A 23,559-nucleotide genomic window follows, 5' to 3' on the forward strand; every position below is an offset into this window, starting at 1 on the left:
CTTCTGGTTACCTCTACATTGTGAAGTTTAACTTCAGAAAGTTAACACAGGATTTTCATTTGTATTTTCTAATAGGTATTTGCCATTCCTGAACAAATTGCATCAGAGGTGGAGATGACTGAGACCCACTCCTGTAACTAAATTTTTCAGTCTCTAAAATATTTGCTCAGCAGCTTTGGGCTATCAAGCCAAGAAAACTTATTCTAAATCTAAAAAAAATAAAGATAAATTCTTAATAATTATAGTAAGGAAGGAAGGGAGAGAGAATGGGAGAGAAAGGAAGGGAAGGAAGAGATGGATGGAAGAAAAAATTCCCAGTGCTTATGTTCCCAGTGAGAACAAATCCAATTGGAAAAATTTGTGCAAGAAGTTTAATATTTCCTGAGAGGTGATAGTTTCTGCAGAGGCAGAGTAATAAGCTGGACGCTGGTGGGAAATAACAAGAAATGTACTTGAAACTGAGAAATCAGACTTGACTGATTCAAATCTCAGCTCTGTCCCTTTCTAGCTGAAAAATTTTCCTAAGCTTTCTAAATGTTAAGTTTCTCATCTGTAAATTTGGAAAAATACCTATTTAAAAATAGCATTATTTGAGAGCCAGACTCTGCTCTGAATCCTTCATTTGCATTTCATTCATTACCCTGACAGCTAGGGTAGCATCACTACCTCCTTTTACACCAAGTTGCTTTGGCCCTTGGGCCCTTGAGCTTTCTTGCTGTCCATTTCATTGCACTGGTTCTTCATGTTGATTGATTGTACCAGCATATGTCTCAACTCTAGACTTCAAGCTACCTTTGTTTTGTTGGTCCAAACACACAAAAATATGGGTTCCCAGGTGATTTAAGGTAATATTTTGTTTCTTTTTATGAATCTAACATTTTTTGAAATATTTTGGTGTTTGGTGTTGAAAAGAATCATCTGGTCAACACATATCACTGAGGCAAATGGATATCTACATGTGAAAGATTGAAGCTGGACCCCTACACCTCACCAGGCACAAAAGTTAACTCAAAGTGTCTCATACACTTAAAAGTAATACCCAAAGTCCTAAAGCTCTTAGAAGAAAACACAGAAGTACATCTTCACAATGTTGGGGTAGCACATGATTTCGTACATATAACATCAGAAGCACAAGCAATAAAGAGAAGATTGATAATTGGCCTTCATCAAAATTTAGCGCTTTTGTGCTTTAAAGGGAGCTATCATGAAGTGAAAAGACAACCAACTGTCAAAATGGGAAAAATTTTTCTCAAGTCATACACTTGTTCCTCCTTTACTATGTCTTTTTTCTGATTTATTGAGATATAATTGTCATATATCACTGTATAAGTTTAAGGTACCTAGCATAATGATGTGACATATATATTGTGACATGATTACCACAGTAAATTTAGTTAACATCCATCATCTCATACAAGAAAAAAAAACAGAGAAAATGTATTTTTCCTTGGATGAAAACTTCTAGGATTTACTCTCTTAGCAACTTTCCTGTATATCCCAGAGCAGTGTTAACTAGAGTCATCATATTGTATGTTACATTACCAGTACTTACTTATGCAGGTTAAGTGAAATACATGTTTGTTGGTTTTGTATCTAAAATATAAGAAATGGAGGCTCCATTGCCAGCATCTTTGTAAATGACAAAGAACACAGCAACCAAGGCTTCAAGAGAAAAATTGCTGATCAACACTGGCTCAAAGGTGCTGACAACCCTACTTTTCATTGGTAGCAGTTTGTAACCAGCTGATGTGGGGGAAGGAGAATGAACTCTCTGAAGACTTTGGATGTATTTGTTACTAGACCCATTTTCCTCTCCTCCCCCTTTAATTAGGAGTTCAATTCTGAGAAACTGGATCAGTTGTTTCAGTTTGTTACTTTGGAAAGGAAAAATAGCCTTTCCCAGCAGCAGCAGCAGCAGCAGCAGCCATGCAGTTTATGCACAGGTGAGTGCTCCACCTGCTATTTTGTAGCAGTGCTGCAGAACTTATTTTAAAAAGGGAAGGGAGTACAGTAGATAAATGAATGCAGAAGCCTGGGCTTCTCCAGAGCAGATTAGGCCTATTTCAGGTGCCAAGGAGTAATGTGCTTGCAATTGGTTTTGTGTTCTATCTTCTAGGCTCACATGCCAGTCGCTTCTGTTATCTCCATCACATTGGACAAAGAGCCAATTTGGAAGGCTCAATATTGATTATCCAGCAAGATACAAATGTGGGAAGAGCAAATAGGGAGAAGCTTGTTTGTGGAATTTATTTTCCTATGTTCTGTAATATGGAAACATTAAAAGGGAGGAAAACAATAATTTTAAAAGCAATTTCCCTAGATAAATTAGTTAACTGATGGGAAAATACAAAGAGGGAAACATTTCTATATTAGATGCCTGGAATTTTGAGATAATCTGAATATTAAGAATTGATAAATCTATATATTGCAAAGATACTATTTGTATAATTATAGCCATTATTACCTAGTGCTACATTGTCTCAGTATCCTGTTATGGATAAGGGATTAAAGACTTAGATCATATCAAAACACAAATAAAAATAAAAATAAAAAAGTTAAGAGAATTTTCATTGACAAGTCTTTGGTTCTCTAGTATCTTCACAAGCTTGAATTGCAGAAACCTGGGTCCCAGTCCCTATATGGCTCATGGATATGCTAGTTAAACTTAACATTACCTCGGATCTATCCTCTCTAAAAAGCAGAAGTTAACCCTGCTCCTCTTGAAGATTTGCCGTGAGAAATAAAAGGAATTCAGGAAGGGAGAGATTCCTGGCATGTAGGTACACATTCCATGCAGATTATCTCCTTTCTTTTTTATAATTTCCAACACTTTCTAATTCCATGACTTTGCCATTAGACTCAGTGTCTGACAGACCAAAATCTTACTTAAAATTGTTACTAACTATAAAAGTGGCCTTCCATAACATTACTTTGATATTTCATCATCCTTGCATAAGTGACCAGGGTCTGGGGTGGGGACTTGTGTGTTTCTCCATAATTTCTCAAATCCATCTGCTCCTGTGCTTCGGGTCTTGGATACCCAGCCAGCTCAGAGCAGTTCCAACTCTGCATGGCTTTAAAGTACTCATCTCAGCCCTTCTTTCTCTATGGCCTCCAATTTAGAAAAAAACAAAGCAGGATCCTGTTTTGGGTGAAACAATGTGAGATATCTGACAATAGAAGTTTATTTGTTTTAAAGGCAAAGGATAATTTAACAATGATGAAAATTATCCCTGCACATATGCATGAGTCATTTCCATGCTTGGCAACTGAAACATAAGAGTTGTTCAGGAAAGATAAGGGGTATTTGGCAAAGCTGACTGGAAGTAGGCAGGCAGCATTGATGTAATCTTAAGGCAAATAATGTCAATTAAAAATTTGCAAAGACTCAAGGAGATTCACGGTTGCCAGGGATCAGGTTGTGGGTAGTGTTTGACAAAAAAAAGGATAGAATGGGGGTGTCTGGCTGGCTCAGTCAGTTGAGCGACTGGCTCTTGACTTTGGCTTAGGTCATGTTCTCGCGGTTTGTGAATTCGAGCCCCATGTCAGGCTCTCTCTGCTGTCAGTGTGGAGCCTGCTTGGGATTCTCTTTCCCCCCTCTCTCTGCCCCTCCCCTATCCACACACACACATGCTCTCATACATGCTCTCTCTCAAAATAAATAAAATGAAAAAATGGGGTGGCATGAGGGAGTTTTCTGGAAGTGATGGACCGGTTCTGTACCCTGATTACAGTGCTGGTTACATGAATCTGCACATGGGCTAAAACTCAGAACTGTGTGTCCACAAAAACATACACCTTATGTAAATTTAAACATAATCATAATTTTTAAAAACCATCAAATATTAAAAGTTGAAGGGTTCACCTACACTATTGCTAGTCTGTGGTGTCAGGCACCCCATGTTTTGCATCTTTGACCAGGATGGCAGATCGCAGGCCTGGCTCGGGAAACCCAGACTGTATCAGGCTTTTTGCTTCCACACAGTGGTGGGGCCACAGCTGACTGATTTAGCCCTTCAGCACCTCAGCTTCTTTGTCCTTTAAAGTTTATTTATTTATTTTGAGACAGAGAGAGCAGGGGAAGAGCAGAGAGACAGGGGAGAGGGAGAGAGAGAATCCCAAGTATGCTCTGGTGCTATCTGCACAGAGGCCAACATGGGCTCAATCTCACTAACCATGAGATCATGACCTGAAGGGTAATTAAGAGTTGGATGTTTAACCGACTGAGTCACCTAGGCGCCCCAGAGGATGTCAGCTTATTATCTCTCAGTGCAGTTGTCCTAGGCAGCACAAGGTCTTTGGGTTTTATCAGTCTTTGTTTAATGTAGGCTGTCTTTTCCAGTCTTGCCCAGGGTAAGGACTCAAAGCCTGCAGCCAAGAAAGCCAAAAGCACTTGGTGATTAATATATAAGCAGGCACTTGGTGAGACTCTATTTCAGGACTTTTCTGTGAATAAGTAATCTGAATATGGAATCAATCATCACAAGCATGATTAGTAAGTTGGAAGCATGAAATGAGGGATTTCTTTTTCTCTTTCTTTTAGATATAAAAGGCTATGAAGGCTGTTTTCATTAACTGCTCAAACACTCATACTTACTAACTTCCAGTCTATCAGTTTGAACCTAAATGGCTTTTAAACAGGTCCTTATAAATGAGGCATGCTGCCATTTGCTAGATGTAACCTATACTATTTGCTTCCTGGAATGATGAAAACTTTTGTGTACTGAAATTAAAATGCGACTCTCAGCTGCATATGACTGAAAAAAAGAGAAAAATTAATTTCAGAATTTGACTTATATCTGTTTTCCAAAAGCAAAACATTGAACATTAATTCTGTTCCTGTAACCAGTTGGTAACTGATATGTTTAACAATGAGGAAGGAAGCAGCAGGAGCTTTTTTATTTTTTTAGATTTAGTGAAAAATTTCAAACATGTATGAAACCAGATTGCAGAAAACAGTGAACCACCCCATTGGGAACCCATGAGACAGCTCTAACAACCATTTCCATTATGCTCTTCTTACGTCGCCTCTTCATTTAGTTTTGCTGTTTCATCTTTCCCCTACTACATTTTCTGGGCAAGGACTGGTGTATTTTTTTTTTTACATTAAAGTTTGTTTATTTTGAGAGAGCAAGTGGGATACAGGCAGAGAGAGAGGGAGAGAACCCCAAGCAGGATACATGCTGTCAGTGCAGAGCCCAATGCAAGGCTCAGTCCCACAAACTGTGAGATCTGAAATCAAGAGTTGGATGACTTGAGCTGAAATCAAGAGTTGGATGCACCCTAGGCTGGTGTATTTTAGGAAGAAATACCATTTCATTCCACTTGTAAATATTTTACTAGGTGTCTTTATGGGACAATGTTTTTTCTTTGTTTAATGTAAGCACAACACCATTATCACAACTAACAATATTAATTCCTCCACATCATCTAATGTCCAATCCCTGATGGTCTCATAAAAATGACTTTTAACAATTGAATTGTTTGAGTCAGAGTGCAGATATATTTTCTACACACCTTTTGGGTCTCTTTTCCTCTAGAACATCCCCTCATCACTTTCTGTACCATGTGTTTGCTAAAGAAATTGCATTAGTTGTCCTGAGATTTTTTTTTTTGACACTTTGGATTTGACTTATTGCTTCCTCCTGGTTTTGTTAAACAAGCTCCTCAGCCTCCAGTGTATTCTGAAACTGGTGGATAGATATACAGAGGGAGATACTTAGACTAAAGTTCAGCTTTTTGGTAAAAAATGCTTTATGAATGATAGTGCTTCCTTATTGCACTATATCAGAGGCAGGTTGTGCCAGGTTGTCCCTTGTTTTCTAATACTAAGAATAAGCAACAAGGTCAATTGGTGTTAGCTTATTTCATCCATTATAAAGTTCTCTCAACCTTTCACTTAACGGTTTTATCAGCTGTTAAAGTTGCCCGATTCCATTATTTCACTAGAAATCACAAAATGCAATTTTAAAAAATGTTATCTTTCTTCTACTTTTATTATCTGTCATTCAGTTATAAAGAATAATTTTGTTGAGGCTCCTGGGTGGCTCAGTGGGCTGGGCGTCTGACTTCAGCTCAGGTCACAGTCTTACAGTTTGTGGGTTCTAGCCCTGAATCGTGCTCTGTGCTGACAGCTCAGAACCTGAAGCCTGCTTCAGATTCTGTGTCTCCTCTCTCTTTGCCTCTCTCTCTCTCTCTCTCAAAAATAAACATTTAAAAATTAAAAAAAGAATAACTTTGTCTCATTAAATGTAGTCTACTCAAGAAAGACTTTGTCTCCCAGTATTTATAAATTTTCAGAAATAATGAGTGACCTTGTGCCCTAGCAATCTCAATAGTGAGCAAGTAATTTACTTATCTTAAATGTATCATTGTTAACTCATGGGGTTTATGTATTGGATATATATTTGATGTTATGTATTTGACTTATGATAGTCATTGATATTTTTATTATTTTGGGGAGATATCTTTTTTTTTTTTGCTTTGTTTTGATTTTCTTTACTTAGAAAAATCTATTATGAAAAATTCCAACAAAATTAGAGAGAGTTCTGTAAAGAGCTGCATTTATTTATTGTCTAGCTTTAACAAGTATCACCTCATGGATAATGTTGTTTCACCTATGCTCCTCTCTTCCCCATTGCATATCATTTTGGTGCAAATCCCAAACATCACAAAATTTTATGTGTAAATATTCATGCCTAAAAACGATGAATGGTAATTCTTTATTATCTTCAAAATCAAATCAGTGTCCATGTACCTGATTGTCTCCTGATTTTTTTAATGCTTTCTCTTAATGACTGAAAAAATCTTATCATTTTTGATGTGTGTTTTAAGTCTCTTTTAATCAATGGAATCCCTTTCCTCTGTTCTTCTTTGCAATTTTTTATTGAAAATGAATTCATTTATCTTATAGGCTTTCCTACACTCTGAATTTGTTAGCTCTTTAAAAGTGTTTCTTGGGGCGTCTGGGTGGCGCAGTCGGTTAAGCGTCCGACTTCAGCCAGGTCACGATCTCGCGGTCCGTGAGTTCGAGCCCCGCGTCAGGCTCCGGGCTGATGGCTCGGAGCCTGGAGCCTGTTTCCGATTCTGTGTCTCCCTCTCTCTCTGCCCCTCCCCCGTTCATGCTCTGTCTCTCTCTGTCCCAAAAATAAATAAACATTGAAAAAAAATTAAAAAAAAAAAATAAAAGTGTTTCTTCCCCATGTTTCATGGAAATAGGTTGTTAGATCTACAGACTTTATGAAATTCACATTTGACTTTCTTTTGTTTTTTGTCAAGACAACTTCATGAATAGTGGTGTACTAGCAGCTTTAAAAATAATTAGGTGGCTCCATAGTCTTTTCCAAATTAGGTGTGTTTGTTATGTTGGTGTTCAGTACTATTAATGCATCAGTATGAACTAATGGGTTTATACAGAGTGAATTCATTTCAGTCCCTTTCCAGTATAATCTTATTGATGTTCAAATTGTTATAATTTTGGCCATTAAGAGAGGATGTAAGTTGTTGCTAATAGTCTAATGTTCCAGACTCATCTCAGCAATTCCTGTCCCAGGCTGGAATCTGCAATTTCTCCCAGGAACACTGGTATCCTTTACTGGGGAATGTTACTAAAAGGTCACAATTAGGATGCTGGAGAGAATTGTTACTACTGAATTGGTCTTTATTTTGAGACTTTTCAGTGGTCAGAGTTAGGAAATACATATACATTTTTCATTAGTTCATGAAATATTTTGTCCTTCAATTCAAATTCAGGGTATATGTAATTTATTTTACACACCGTTATTTTCTTTCTTTCATGCTAAAAATCCATGTTTTCAAATACTCCAAATAAATTACCCATTTGCTTCATCTCACAACATGCAGCCACTACTCTTAGAATACAAATACAATCAGCAGCAACATTATTACTGAAAACATTTTAAGTTGCTTTTCAGTTTCTTTTTTTTCTTTGTTCTTGAGAATATTCCTCACATGAATATATAGTCAAATAACTGTATTTTGAAGTCTTTGTATAGTTATGTCACCAATGAGATACAGGTTAATTTATTTTCTTTTGCTTTCAGTGTATAGGCACTGCTTTGTAAATTTAACTTTGATTTATGTTTATATGAAATATTTTTTATGATTATAAATCTCAATCTGTAAAATAAAATATAGTATAAAAAGTATGGTTTATATCCCCACTGCCTTCACTCTATACTCTTCCTTCTCCAACATGTAACCACTTAAAATATTTTTGGGTTTTCTTTCCATTGTTTTCTATATGTATTCTTGTTTCTCTTTCTTAGACAAATGGTAGCACATTATGCCACTATCCCTTTTTCTTTTCCTCCATCTGCAGGCCAAGTATGGCTCATTGCCTATCTTTATAAATAAAGTTTTATTGGAACACAACCACACCTATTCATTACATATTGTTGATGACTACAGTAGCAGAGTTGAGTCAATGCAACAGAGAGTATATGGCACACAAAGCCAAATATATTAACTATCTGTCCATTCATAGAAAAAAAATTGTCAATATCTGTATGCTGGATAACCAATTCAGAGCAATGTGTTCTTCATTCCAGGTTACATCTGTTGATTAGTTTCCTGTGGCTGTTGTATCAGATTAGTACCCACTAGATGGCTTAACACAATAGAAAATTATTCTCTTGCAGTTATAAAGGCCAAAATTCAGAAATCAGTATCACTGAACCAAAATCAAAATATCACCTAGGCTGCACTCCCTCCAGAGACCCTGGTCGAAGAGTATGTCTCTTTCCTCTTTCAGCTGCTGGTGGCTGTCAGCGTCCTTAGCTTGTGGCCACATCACTGCACACTTCGAGGTCAGCATCTTCAAGTCTTTCTGTTCTACCTTCACATTGCCTTCTCCTCTGTGCATGTTAAATCTTCCAAGACCACCTTCTTATAAGGTTACATAAGGATAATGTCCTTCTATCAAGATCCTTAACCACATCAGCAAAGATTTTTTTTTAACTGTATAAAATAACATTCACAGGTTCCAGGGATTAAGATGTGGATGTGGATATCTTTATTTCTTTCCTTTTTTTTCTTTTTTGAAGGGGTGATGGTTTTTACCTTCCATAAACTGGGGGGTACTCCACTATATGGGTGTATCATAGTTAATTCAACCAGTTCCCTTTTGGTAAACACTTTGTTATTTCTAGTCCTCAACTTCATAAATAATGTTGCAAAAGTCTTTTCATATATTTTTGCCAGCATATCTTTGGGATAGATTCCTAGAGGTGGGATTACTAAATTACCTGAAAATGTCCATGCAATTTTTCTGGATATTGGGAAAATCTGCTCCAGAAGAGGTACTAATTTTCATTCACAAGAGAATCTTGATGCTCAGATTGTCTTATCTTTGACTGGCATTGGCTCTTTTTCTGTTATCATAGAGTTCTATGGTAGTATTTATGTCCTAGACTTCTCTATCTGAATGTCCTGTGAATGCACTATTAATACCATATAGTAATGGATTCATCATATTATTTGGAGAAGATGACCTTGTCCTGATCACACTAATAATTATCAATAGAATAGAATATCAAATAAACTGGCATGAGGAGAGGGGCATGCCTGTATAAGAAAGATCTAGCATAGAAATCTAAATTCTATTGACCACTTTTGACAATCATCTAAAACTGCACCAGCTGGTCCCGACTCCAGGATTAAATCAGTAGGGGAAAAGCCTGGCTGTTATGTTATCGGGTATTCAATGCAAAATATATCTAGATTGCTATTCCTAACTCTGAAACTGGCTTCTGAAAACCCAAATCTTCCTAAGATTTTAATGCATAATTTTTAAAGTAAATATAGGTCAATGTAGTTCTGCTTTGTTTTGGCATAAATATATTTCATTTTCTAATTCAGGCTCCTTGCATGTTCATGTCTATTTCAGCACAAAGACCACTAGAACTGTTTCACCCTTGTTATATAGAGAATCCCATAAACTGTTTGTGAGCTTCTAATTAACTCATTCTGTAGAAATGAAGAAGCTCAGAGAGGTCAGGATTCTGGAAATTCTTACATTCAGTTAATAATCTCATTGAGAGGAAATGCCCTAAACTTTCAACAATGTCGAACAAGGTTTAATGGGTGAGCACAGAGCACAGATTTCCTCTCTTCAAGTAGGATCACAGTTCCTAGTCCCAGTATTCTTTATGGAAAATGCCACTGTTGAGCTTTTCCAATGCAAAATAAAGTGTCTCTCATCAGTCTGTCACTTATCCTCTCCCAGCCTTCAGCCACTGGGCAGAAACTGACTAAAATGGTTGTGTACTTGGGTGCCTCCTGCCCAGTTTCTGGATCGTACAGTTTTTGAAATGTCATTTGTTCTTTTCAAATGAGTTAGTTTTGGCAGGAAATTTCTCCTAGGCCTCCCATTTTTAAGATGACATCTTTTCTATCATGTTCAGAATTAGTTTATTTGAATCTAGTGATGGCAGACATGCTGGCTGCCCAGTGACATAGCTGGCAGAGGTAAATCTAGAGCAGGTCATTTTTTAACAACCCCCAACATTTTATAACTTATAATTTAGTGAACTAATAGTGGCCAGAAAGGAAATGCAGACAGTGAAAATGTTCTAATATTGAATCATATATATATATATATATATATATATATATATATATATATATATAATCTTATCTGTAAACAATCAAAAATTTTATAAATACAAGTGCCTGACTGCATTGGTTGGTAAAAGTGTGTGTAGGGTCTTGAGTTCAAGCCCCAGGTTGGGAGAAGAGCTTATTTAAAACGGAAACAAACAAGCAAAACACTTACAAATGCATCTTAATTACATTAATATATTTTTGAACAAATGGAAAACATAATCAGTGTGTAACAGTAATAAATAATATTAGACTTTAATAATAGATAATAGTAAAAATAAACAATAATAATTTTTATTTTATTTTATTTTTTATATTTACTTTTTTATTTCACTTTATTTTTTTATTTTTTTAAAATTTACAGCCAAATTAGTTAGTATATAGTGAAGCAATGATTTCAGTAGATTCCTTAATGCCCCTTACCTATTTAGCCCCTCCCCCCTCCCACAACCCCTCCAGCAACCCTCAGTTTGTTCTCCATATTTACGAGTCTCTTCTGTTTTGTCCCCCTCCTGTTTTTATATTATTTTTATTTCCCTTCCCTTATGTTCATCTGTTTTGTCTCTTAAAGTCCTCATATGAGTGAAGTCATATGATTTTTCTCTTTCTCTAATTTCACTTAGCATAATACCTTCCAGTTCCATCCACATAGTTGCAAATGGCAAGATATCATTCTTTTTGATTGCCGAGTAATACTCCATTATATATATGGTGTGTGTATATATATATATATATATATATATATATATATACCACATCTTCTTTATACATCCATCCATTGATGGACATTTGGGCTCTTTCCATACTTTGGCTATTGTTGATATTGCTGCTATAAACATGGGGGTGCATGTGTCCCTTCAAAACAGCATACCTGTATCCCATGGATAAATGCCTAGTAGTGCAATTGCTGGGTCATAGGTAGTTCTATTTTTAGTTTTTTGAGGAACCTCCATACTGTTTTCTGGACTGGCTGCAACAGCTTGCATTCTCACCAGCAGTGCAAAACAGATCCTCTTTCTCCCCATTCTTGCCAACATCTGTTGTTGCCTGAGCTGTTGATGTTAGCCATTTTGACAGGTGTAAGGTGGTATCTCATTGTGGTTTTAATTTGTATTTCCCTGATGATGAGTGATGTGGAGCATTTTTTCATATGTCAGTTGGCCATCTGGATGTCTTCTTTGGAGAGGTGTCTATTCATGTCTTTTTCCCATTTCTTCACTGGATTCTTCACTGTTTTTTGGGTGTTGAGTGTGATAAGTTCTTTATAGATTTTGGATACTAATCCTTTATCTAATATGTCATTTGCAAATATCTTCTCCCATTCTGTCAGTTGCCTTTTGGATTTGCTGATTGTTTCCTTCACTGTGCAGAAGCTTTTTATTTTGATGCAGTCCTAATAGTTCATTTTTGCTTTTGTTTCCCTTGCCTCCAGAGATGTGTTGAGTAAGAAATTGCTGCGGCCAAGATCAAAGAGGTTTTTGCCTGCTTTCTCCTTGAGGATTTTGATGGATTCCTGTCTTACATTTAGGTCTTTCATCCATTTTGAGTTTATTTTTGTGTATGGTGTAAGAAAATCGTCCAGGTTCATTCTTCTGCATGTCGCTGTCTAGTTTTCCCAGCACCACTTGCTGAAGAGACTGTCTTTATTCCATTGGATATTCTTTCCTGCGTTGTCAAAGATTAGCTGCCCACATATTTGTGGGTTCATTTCTGGGTTCTCTATTCTATTCCATTGATCTGAGTGTCTGTTCTTGTGACAGTACCATACTGTCTTGATGATTACAGCTTTGTAGTACAGCTTGAAGTCTGGGATTGTTATGCCTCCTGCTTTGGTTTTCTTTTTCAAGATTGCTTTGGCTATTCGGGGTCTTTTCTGGTTCGATACAAATTTTAGGATTACTGTTCTAGCTCTGTGAAGAATGATGGTGTTACTTTGATAGGGATCGCGTTGAATATGTAGATTGCTTTGGGTAGTATCGACATTTTAACAATATTTGTTCTTCATATCCAGGAGCATGGAATCTTTTTCCATTTTTTTGTGTCTTCTTCAATTTCTTTCATAAGCTTTCTATAGTTTTCAGTGTATGGGTTTTTCACCTCTTTGGTTAGATTTATTCCTAGGTATTTTATAGTTTTTGGTGCAACTGTAAATGGGATCGATTCCTTGACTTCTCTTTCTGTTGCTTCATTGTTGGTGTATCGGAATGCAACCGATTTCTGTGCATTGATTATATCCTGCAACTTTGCTGAATTCATGAATCAGTTCTAGCAGTTTTTTGGTGGAAACTTTTGAGTTTCCCATATACAGTATCATGTCATCTGTGAAGGGTGAAAGTTTGACCTCCTCCTGGCTGATTTGGATGCCTTTTATTTCTTTGTGTTGTCTGATTGCAGAGGCTAAGACTTCCAATACTATGTTGAATAACAGTGGCGAGAGTGGACATCCCTGGCTTGTTCCTGACCTTAGAGGGAAAGCTCTCAGTTTTTTCCCCATTGAGGATGATATTAGCATTGTGTTTCTCATATATGGCTTTTATCATCTTGAGGTATGATTCTTCTATCCCTACTTTCTTGAGGGTTTTTATCAAGAAAGAATGCTGTATTCTGTCAAATGCTTTTTGTGCATCTATTGAGAGGATCATATGGTTCTTGTCCTTTCTTTTATTGATGTGATGAGTCATGTTAATTGTTTTGTGGATATTGATCCAGCCCTGCATCCCAGGTATAAATCCCACTTGGTTGTGGTGAATATTTTTTTTAATGTATTGTTGGATCCAGTTGGCTAATATCTTGTTGAGGATTTTTACATCCATGTTCATCAGGGAAATTGGTCTATACTTCCCCTTTTTAGTGGGGTGTCTGTCTGGTTTTGGAATCAGGGTAATGCTGGCTTCATAGAAAGAGTTTGGAAGTTTTCCTTCCATTTCTATTTTTTGGAACAGTTTCAAGAGAATAGGTGTTAACTCTTCCTTAAACGTTGGTAGAATTCCCCTGGAAAGCCATCTGGTCCTGGACTCTTGTTTTTTGGCAGATTTTTTATTACTAATTCGATTTCATTACTGGTTATGGGTCTGTTCAAATTTTCTATTTCTTCCTGTTTCAGTTTTGGTAGTGTATATGTTTCTAGGAATTTGTCCATTTCTTCCAGATTGCCCATTTTATTTGCATATAATTGCTTATAATATTTTCTTATTATTGTTTTTATTTCTGTTGGGTTGGTTGTGATTTCTCCTCTTTCATTCTTGATTTTACTTATTTGGGTCCTTTCCTTTTTCTTTTGATCAAACTGGCTAGTGATTTATCAATTTTGTTAAATCTTTTAAGAAGGAGCTTCTGGTTTCATTGATCTGTTCTACTGGTTTTTGTTTGTTTGTTTGTTTCAATAGCATCAATTTCTGCTCTAATCTTTATTGTTTCCTGTCTTCTGCTGTTTTGGGGTTTTATTTGCTGTTCTTTTTCCAGATCCTTAAGGTGTAAGGTTAGGTTGTGTATCTGAAATCTTTGTTCCTTCTTTAGGAAGGCCTGGATTGCTATATACTTTCCTCTTATGACTACCTTTGCTGTGTCCCAGAGGTTTTGGGTTGTGGTGCTATCATTTTCATTGACTTCCATATACTTTTTAATTTTTTCTTTAACTGCTTGGTCAGCCCATTCATTCTTTAGTAGGATGTTCTTCCGTCTCCAAATATTTGTTACCTTTCCAAATGTGTTCTTGTGGTTGATTTTGAGTTTCATAGCATTGTGGTCTGAAAATATGCATGGTATGATCTCGATCTTTTTGTGATTATTTAGGACTGATTTGTGTCCCAGTGTATGGCCTATTCTGGAGAATGTTCCATGTGCACTGGAGAAGAATGTATATTCTGTTGCTTTAGGATGAAATGTTCTGAATATATCTGTTAAGTCCATCTGGCCCAATGTGTCATTCAAAGCCATTGTTTCCTTGCTGATTTTTTGATTAGGTGATCTGCCCATTGCTGTGAGTAGGGTGTTGAAGTCTCCTACTATTATGGTATTACTATCAATGAGTTTCTTGATGTTTGTGATTAATTGATTTATATATTTGGGTGTTCCACATTTGGTGCATAGATGTTTACAATTGTTAGGTCTTCTTGGTGGATAGACTCCTTGATTATGATATAATGCCCTTCTTCATCTCTTGATACAGTATTTATTTTAAAGTTTAGATTGTCTGATATAGTATGGCTACTCCTGCTTTTTTTGTTGTTGTTGTTGACCATTAGCATGATAGATGGTTCTCCATCCCCTTATTTTCAGTCTGTAGGTGTCTTTCAGTCTAAGAGTTTACAAGAGTTACAAGAGTTTACTCTTGTAAACAGTATATAGGTGGGTCTTGTTTTCTCATCCATTCTCTTACCCTATGTCTTTTGATTGGAGCATTGAGTCCTTTGACATTTAGAGTGAGTACTGAAAGATATGAATTTATTGCCATTATGATGCTTGTAGAGTTGGAGTTTCTGGTTGTGTTCTCTTGTCCTTTCTAATCTTTTGTTGCTTTTGGTATATATATTCATCTTTTCTCCTCTCAGAGAGTCCCCCTGAAAATTTCTTGCAGGGCTGGTTTAGTGGTTACAAACTCCTTTAATATTTGTTTTTCTGGGAAACTTTTAATCTCTCCTTCTATTTTGAATGACAGCCTTGCTGGATAAAGAATTCTTGGCTGCATATTTTTCTGATTCCGCACATTGTATATATCCCGCCACTCCTTTCTGGCCTCCCAAATTTCTGTGGATAGGTCTGCTGCAAACCTGATATGTCTTCCCTTGTAGGTTAGGGACTTTTTTTCCCTTGCTCCTTTCATAATTCTCTCCTTGCCTCAGTATTTTGTGAATTTGACTATGATATGCCTTGTTGATGGTCGGTTTTTGTTGTATCTAATGGGGGTCCTCTGTGCTTCCTGGATTTTGATGTCTGTGTCTTTCCCCAAGTGGAAAGTTTTCCACTATGATTTGCTCACATAACCCTTCTACCCCTATTTCTCTCTCTTCCTCCTCTGGGACCCCTATGATTCTGATGTTGTTCCTTTTTAATGAGTCATTGATTTCTCTAATTCTTAAATCGTGCTCTTTTGCCTTAATCTCCCTCTTTTTTTCTGCTTTGTTATTCTCTATAAGTTTGTCCTCTATATCACTGATTTTCTGTTCTGCCTCATCCATCCTTACCGCCGCTGCATCCATCCATGATTGCAGCTCAGTTATAGCATTTTTAATGTCACCCTGGCTATTTTTTACTTCTTTTATATCTGCAGAAAGGGATTCTAATCTATTTTCAACTCCAGCTAATATTCTTATTATTGTGATTCTAAATTCTGGTTCAGACATCTTGCTTGTGTCTGGGTTGGTTCAATCCCTGGCAGTCGTTTCTTCATGCTGTTTCTTTTGTGGTGAATTCCTTCGTTTTGTCATTTTGAAGGGAGAAAATAAGTTAATGAGGTAGAAAAAATGAAATTAAAAAAATTAAAATTAAAAAATATTAAAATTAAAAGTTAAAAACACACACACACACACACACACACAAATCGCATAGATGATGCTAGATCCTTGGTGTGTTCTTGTCTGGGTGTAGAAAGTGGTTTGACATATTAGAGAAACAAACAAACAAAACAAAACAAAGAAAGGGGGGAGGAGAGAGAAAAAAAGGAAATCGTTTGAGAATTTGAAAAAATGAATACACTAAATTAGACTAAAATACACAAAAGTAGAGAATATAGTAGAAAAAATTATAGAAATATATTTTAATAAAAAATATGATTTTTTAATTTTCTATATTTAAGAAAAAAGAAAAGAAAAAAGATAAAAAAGAAAAAAGGAAAACACACACAAAGAAGAAATCATTTGAAAATTTGAAAAAGTGAATACACTGTAGTAGACTGAAATGAAATGATGGGAGTAAGATAGAATTGGAAAAAATACATAAAAGCAAAAAATATAGTAATAAAAATTACATAAAATATTTTTAAAAGAAATTGAAAGTAAAAATGAAGTTCTTCTCTTTCTGCATTCAAGAAAAAGAAAAGTAATGAAAGAGAGAAAAAAGAAAAAGAAATAAAAAAAGAAATTGTTGGAGAATTTGAAAAGGTGAGTACACTGAAATAGACTAAAAGAAAGTGATGGAAGTAAAGTAGAACTTGAAAAAAATGTGCACAAAAGTAAAAAATATAGTAATAAAAATTAAAGACAGATATTTTTAATAGAAATTGAAAATAAAATTGAGTTTTTTCTCTTTCTGTATTCAAGAAAAAGAAAAGAATTGTAAAAAAGAAAAAGGAAAAAGAGAGAGAAAAAAAACTCAATAGATGAACCTGCTAACAGATTGAAGTAGGACTGAAATGGCTTTATTTTCCCCTAGAGGTCAGTCCATGTAGACCTTTATAGTCCATAAATTAAGCCAGCAGTGAGACTTGTGTTCTTGAAGAGCAAAGTTGGCCCATTTGGGTGGGGCTCAGTGTAACAGCTCCACTCTCCCCTAGATGGCGCTGCTAGCCTACTGGGGTGGATTGTTGCAGTGCTCGTTGGTGTGCATGCGCATGCACGGGAGCAGTGAAAAATGGTGCCACTCAGCCACCCAGTCTGTTCTCCTGGATTAGCAGTCAAGCACTGGTCCTCCGTCTTCAGCTCTACCCCGCTTTTCCAGTCTCTGTGACCAGGCCCCAAGCAATACCTCTCTCCCAAGTTTTGTCTCATATGTGGCTGTTTTCTCCGGCCCCTTCCGAAGGACTGCGGCTTTGACCTGCTCTGCCCCTCTGCGGGAGGGTCTCACTAAGCAATGGCTGAATGAGCAATCGACGAATTTCAGCTGCTCTCAGAAATGCCCGCTGGACCCTGCTGTTGCCAGTGCCCTGAGACTGCGGCCAGGTGCCAGCCCATCCCCCCCAAAAATTGCAAGATAGTGTAGCCTCAGCATTTCAGAGACCATGGAAAATTGCAACACACATCTGACACCAGGCTTCACCCTCAACAAACTTGCCCCAGCACCAACAAATCTGGCTGCCTCTGGGGTCTGCTGGGACCAGGTGGCCTCAACAGTCTCTACCAATGTCCTTCTGGTAGTGGAACCGCTTTTCCCCGTGTGGCCTGAGAACCTCCCAGACCCCACTCTGTTCCTGGGGATTCGCCTTTCCCATCAGAGCACCACCAGGTATCGAGCTGTGGAGTTGCAGCCTTTGCACTCCCCTTGTTTACAGTCTTAATGGAATTTAAACCCTCTCCTTTCTCCTTTCTCCCTTTTTAGTTTAGTCCCTGTGGCTGTTTCCAATTTTCCATTTTCTCTCTAGCTATTTTTGGGGAGGGGTGCTTTTCCCGTATGCTCCCTGCCTCCCCAGTCTCTGTCCTGTCTCCACCTGCAAAAAGGGTTCCCTACCTTTTAGGGCTTCTTGCTCCCCATGTTCAGCTCTTCATGTCACGTACCAGCTGAATTCTGTGGTTCAGGTTGTGCAGATTGTTGTGTTAATCTTCCAATCATTTTTCTAGGTGTGTAGGATGGTTTATTGTTGGTCTGGCTGTATTTCATGGATGTAAGACACACAAAAAGCTTCCATGCTGTTCCGCCATCTTGGCTTCTCCAATAATAATTTTTACTTTAAGTTTTGTTTAAGTTTCAATTAGTTAACATACATGTAATATTAGTTTCAGGTGTAGAGTATAGTGGTTCAACACTTCGACACAGTACCCAGTGCTCATCACAAATTCCCTCATTAATCCCCACCACCTGTTTAAATCCTCCCACCCTTCTCCCTTCTGGTGACTATCAGTTTGTTCTCTATATTTAGAGGTATGTTTCTTGATTTTCTTCTCTCTCTCTCTCTTTTTCCATTTTACTTGTTTGTTTTGTTTCTTAAACTCCACATATGAGTGATATCATATGGTATTTGTCTTTCTCTCACTGAGTTATTTCACTTAGCATAATACACTCTAGTTACATCCATGCTGTTTTAAATGCAAGATTACATTCTTTTTTATGGCTGAGTAATATTACATCATACACACACACACGCACACACCACATCTTCTTAACCATTCATTAATTGATGGACATTTGGGCTGTTTCCATAGTTTATTTGGCTATTGTTGATAATGCTGCTATAAACATCCAGGTGCATGTATCCCTTTGAATTAGTATTTTTGTATCATTTGGGCAAATACCTTGCAGTTGCTGGATCATAGGGTAGTTCGATTTTTAACGTTCTGAGGGCCTTCCATACTGTTTTCCATAGTGGCTGCACCAGTTTGCATTCCCACCAATGGTGTAAGAGGGTTCCTCTTTCTCCACATCCTTGCCAACACCTGTTGTTTCTTATGTTGTTGAAATTAGTCATTCTGATAAGGGTGAGGTGATATCTCTTAGTTTTGGTTTGCATTTCCCTGATAGTAAGTGATGTTGAGCATCTTTCCATGTATCTGTTGGCCATCTGTATGTCTTCTTTGGAAAAATGCCTATACATGCCTTATTCCTATCTTTAATTTGATTATTCATTTTCTGGGTGATGATTTTTATAAGTTCTTTATAAATTTTGGATACTAACCCTTTATTAGATATGTCATTTGCAAATATCTTCTCCCATTCCCTAGATTGCCTTTTAGTTTTGTTAATTTGTTACCTTCACTGTGCAGAATATTTTATTTTGATGTAGCTCCAATAGTTAATGTTGATTTTGTTTCCATTGCCTCAGGGGACCTATCTTGAAAAAACGTTGTTATGGCCCATATCAGAAATTACTGCCTGTGCTTTCTTCAAGGACTTTTATGGTTTTAGGTCTCGCATTTAGGTCTCTAATCTATTTTGAGTTTCTTTTTGTGTGTGGTGAAAGAGAATTGTCCAGTTTCATTCTTTTGCATGTTGCTGCTCAGTTTTCCTAACACCATTTTTTGAAGAGACAGTCTTTTTCCCACTGGATATTGGATATTCTTTCCTGCTTTTTTGAAGATGAATTGTGGTTGCATTTCTGTTTCTATTTTGTTCTATTGATCTCTGTGTCTATTTCTGTAACGGCACTATACTATTTTGATTACTATAGTTTTGTAATATCACCTGAAGTCCAGACTTATGATGCTTCCAGCTTTTATTTTCTTTTTCAGTGTTCCTGTAGCTATTCATGGTCTTTTGTGATTCCATACAAATTTTATGATTGTTTTGTCTAGCTTTGTGAAAAACGCTGTTGCTATTTTGACAGGGATTGCACTAAATGTGTGGATTGCTTTGGGTAATATAGACATTTTAACAACATCTGTACTTCCAATCCATGAGCATGGAATGTCTTCCCATTTCTTTGTGTCACCTTTAATTTCTTTCATCAGTGTTTTATAGTTTTCAGAGTATAGGGATTTCAACTTTTTGGTTAGGTTTATTCTTAGGGGTCTAATATTATTTTGGGTGCAATCGTGAATGGGACTGTTTCATTAATTTTTCTTTCTGTTGCTTCATTATTGGTGCATAGAAATGCAACAGATTTCTGTACATTGGTTTTGTATACTGCAAATTTACTGCATTCATTTATCAGGTCTATCAGTTGTTTGGTGGAGTCTTTTGGGTTTTCTTTTTTTTTTAAGTTTATTTTATTTATTTTGAGATAGAGAAAGGGATGGGGAAAGGAAGAGGGAGAGGGAAAGAGAGAATCCCAAGCAGTCTCTATGCTGTCAGTGCAGTGCCCAATGTGGGGCTCGAACCCACAGACCCACAAGATGATGACCTGAGCCAAAATCAAGAGTCAGACACTTAAACGGCTGAGCCACCCAGATGCCCCTGGGTTTTCTATATAATAAATGTCAATTTTAAATTTCTTATACAAAATCAATAAGGTATTTCATACATGATCTAAAATTTGCACTTAAATGAAATTTGTTTCAAACACAAAAACTTATAGTGTCATGAAGAATGATATACTTGAAGTAATTCAAATTTTATTTTTTCATCCTATATTCATTGTTTTTTTAATCTACTTTTGAATATATTGCTTTAAAGCAGGAGTGTGTAGTCTATTATGGTTGGACGCAAAGCAAGCTCAAATTATTCCCAATCAAACTTAATTTCAAAACAGATACATGTCTCTAAGGCCACATGTGTGGGATCACAGCATCATTAGGAATTTTGCAAATTTACTTCTACATAAAATATAATGCTTATTAAAGGATAAATTATTCAAATATGATAAATTGAATATTTTATAGACATTACTATAATTCAGTGGTAACTGTAGCAAATGTTTAGACCACTAGTTCTTGGCAGGGTGCAATTTTGCTCCTCAAGGAAATTCTGCAACATCTGGACATATATTTATTGCCACAATACAATGGGGGTTCTGTGACTGAGTGGACAGATACTAGACATCCTACAATGCAGGGGACAGCTGAACCTCCCCCCACAAAAAAAGAATCATTCAGTTCAAAATACCAATGTTGAGAATCTTACAATGTTGAGAAACCCTGGTTTAGACAATATGCCACCAAAAGATGCTTTCAGAGACGAGTATGTTACTATTAACATTGTTTAGATTTACTGCCACATGGCAATCACAACACACTTTTAGTCAATTTTATTATTGTTTTCAAGTTACTGCCTGAAGCAGGGATGATCTCTCCTTGTGGTCTGCATCTAGCATATCATCTATAGTTACCTATCCCAATATCCTTAGTAATAAAAGTCATCTCTGTAAAGGCACCAGGTAAAAACTACATGTTCTGGTCCTCATTGCTGTGTGGCATAGCCAATAGGTAGCTCTATGATTGAGTTGATTGAGGAAAGGTTGTATGGTGGTTTCCAAGAAAGCTCCTTAATGGCATCTGGTGAGCACCCTTTGCTCACTTCCTTCTCTATATCTCCTCTCACGATCTGCTGTGTGGAGTACACATGTAATGGCTTGAGCACAATTTGCCATTTTGGAGAACTGAAGATGATAGCTTTGCTGAGAGGGTAGTGAAGCAGTAAGCTAGAAGGAATCTGTGACGTTAATAGCTATATCAGCCCGGGATTTCTGACCCCAATTAACACTCATCTGAAGGAGAAATAGACCTTTGTCTTGTTTAATCCAAAATTAATTAGGAGTACTTCTTCTTTTTAGCTGAATCCAGTCTAATCAGATACCAAATATAACTATCTCCAACTGCAGAATTGGTTCCATTGGTTTTTTTGGAGTGGAAGTTTGGACCCATCAATCAATCCTCAACTTCCACTCTAGTTATGGTTCCATATCTTCCCTGGAGAAACATTGCAGCCAGATTCAGTACCAACCAGTCAATACAAATTTCAGCCAACTCCCACAGTCAGGCATTCCATGCAAATAAAGGAGTTTATCAGAATTATTCAAGTACCTGCCATAGGAATAGCATAAAATATGGTAACAGATAAAGAACATTCTAACTTACTGCTGAGGACTTACGAATTCAGCTGAACTTTTAATCTAAACTTCAAATAAATTGTAAAGTCTACCTTTTATCTTCCCCAATACTTGGATTCTTTTATTATTACTTATTTAAAACACTCTCAACTGTCTATCTATATATGGTTAACTGATTTTCAAAAATGGTGCCAAAGGGGAAAGACCAGTCTTTCAACAAATGTTGCTGGCAAAACTGGCTAATAACAAGCAAAGAATGAGGTTGGACCTTTACCTTACACCATATTTAAAATTGATTCAACATGAGTTAGTGACCAAAATATAAGGGATAAACTAAAAAGCTTTTAAAATAAAAGAAGGGTAAATCTTTACGACTTTATGCCTGGCAATTAATTCTTAAATGTACATTAAAAGCGCAAAGAACAAAAGAAAAAAAAAATGAAAACAGAACTTCATCGAAGTAGAAAATTTTATGCATCAAAGGACATGATCAAGAAAGTAAAGAGACAACCCACAGAGAGGGAGATAGTATTGCAAACCACACACCTGATGAGGTACTTATATTTAGAACACATAAGGAATTCTTGACTCAGCAATATAAAGAAAAATAACCCCATTAAAAAGTGAGCAAAAGATCTGAATAAACATTCTCCAATAAAGATATATAAATGACCAATACACATATAAAAAGATGTTTAATAGGATTAGTGATCATGGAAGTGCAAAGAGATATTACAATGATATGCCACTCCACACCCACTGAGATGGCTAGAATTAAAAAGTCAGATAATAAATGTTGGCTACGATGTGGAAAAATTTGAAATATTTTATACTGAGTGTAAGAATGTAAAATAGTATAGCCACTTTGAAAAACAGTTTGGAAGAGTATCATATTACTTAGCAATTCTAATCCTACATAACCAAGAGAAATGAAAAAATGTTCACATAGAAACTGGCACATGAATGTTTATAGCCTCATTATGCTTAAAAGCCCCAATGTGGAAACAATCCAAATGTCTATTAACTGATGAATGAAAAAAGAAAAATGGCATATTCATACAACGGAGTATTATTCAGGCATAGAAAGAATGATACATGGTACAAGTATGGACCTTGAAAACATTATGCTCAGTGAAAGAAACAGTCACAAAAGACCATGTATTATATGATTCCATTCTTACCAGTAGAGAAATCCATAGAGACAGAAGTAAATTAGTGGTTGCTTAGGGCTAAGGGTGGGGTTCTGTGGTGGAAATGTTTGAGAAATGATAGGTAAAAGATATGGTGTTTCTTTCTGAGGTGATAAAAATGTTCTAAAGTTGACTGTGGTTATAGTTGCACATATCTGTGAGTGCACTAAAAAGCATTGAATTCTACTTTAAACATAATTGTATGGTATGTGAATTATTTCATAATAAAGCTGTTAAAATATGTGGATGGCAAATAAGACGATAAACAGATGCTTACCCTCATTAGTCATTAGGGAAATGCAAATTAAAATCAGAGTGAGATACCACTGCACACCAATAAAACATCTAAAACTTGAAAGACTGACTGCTAAGTGTTGATGAAGATACAGAAGAACT

The sequence above is a fragment of the Lynx canadensis genome, chromosome B3 (assembly GCF_007474595.2).
Source record: "Lynx canadensis isolate LIC74 chromosome B3, mLynCan4.pri.v2, whole genome shotgun sequence".
NCBI lineage: Eukaryota > Metazoa > Chordata > Mammalia > Carnivora > Felidae > Lynx > Lynx canadensis.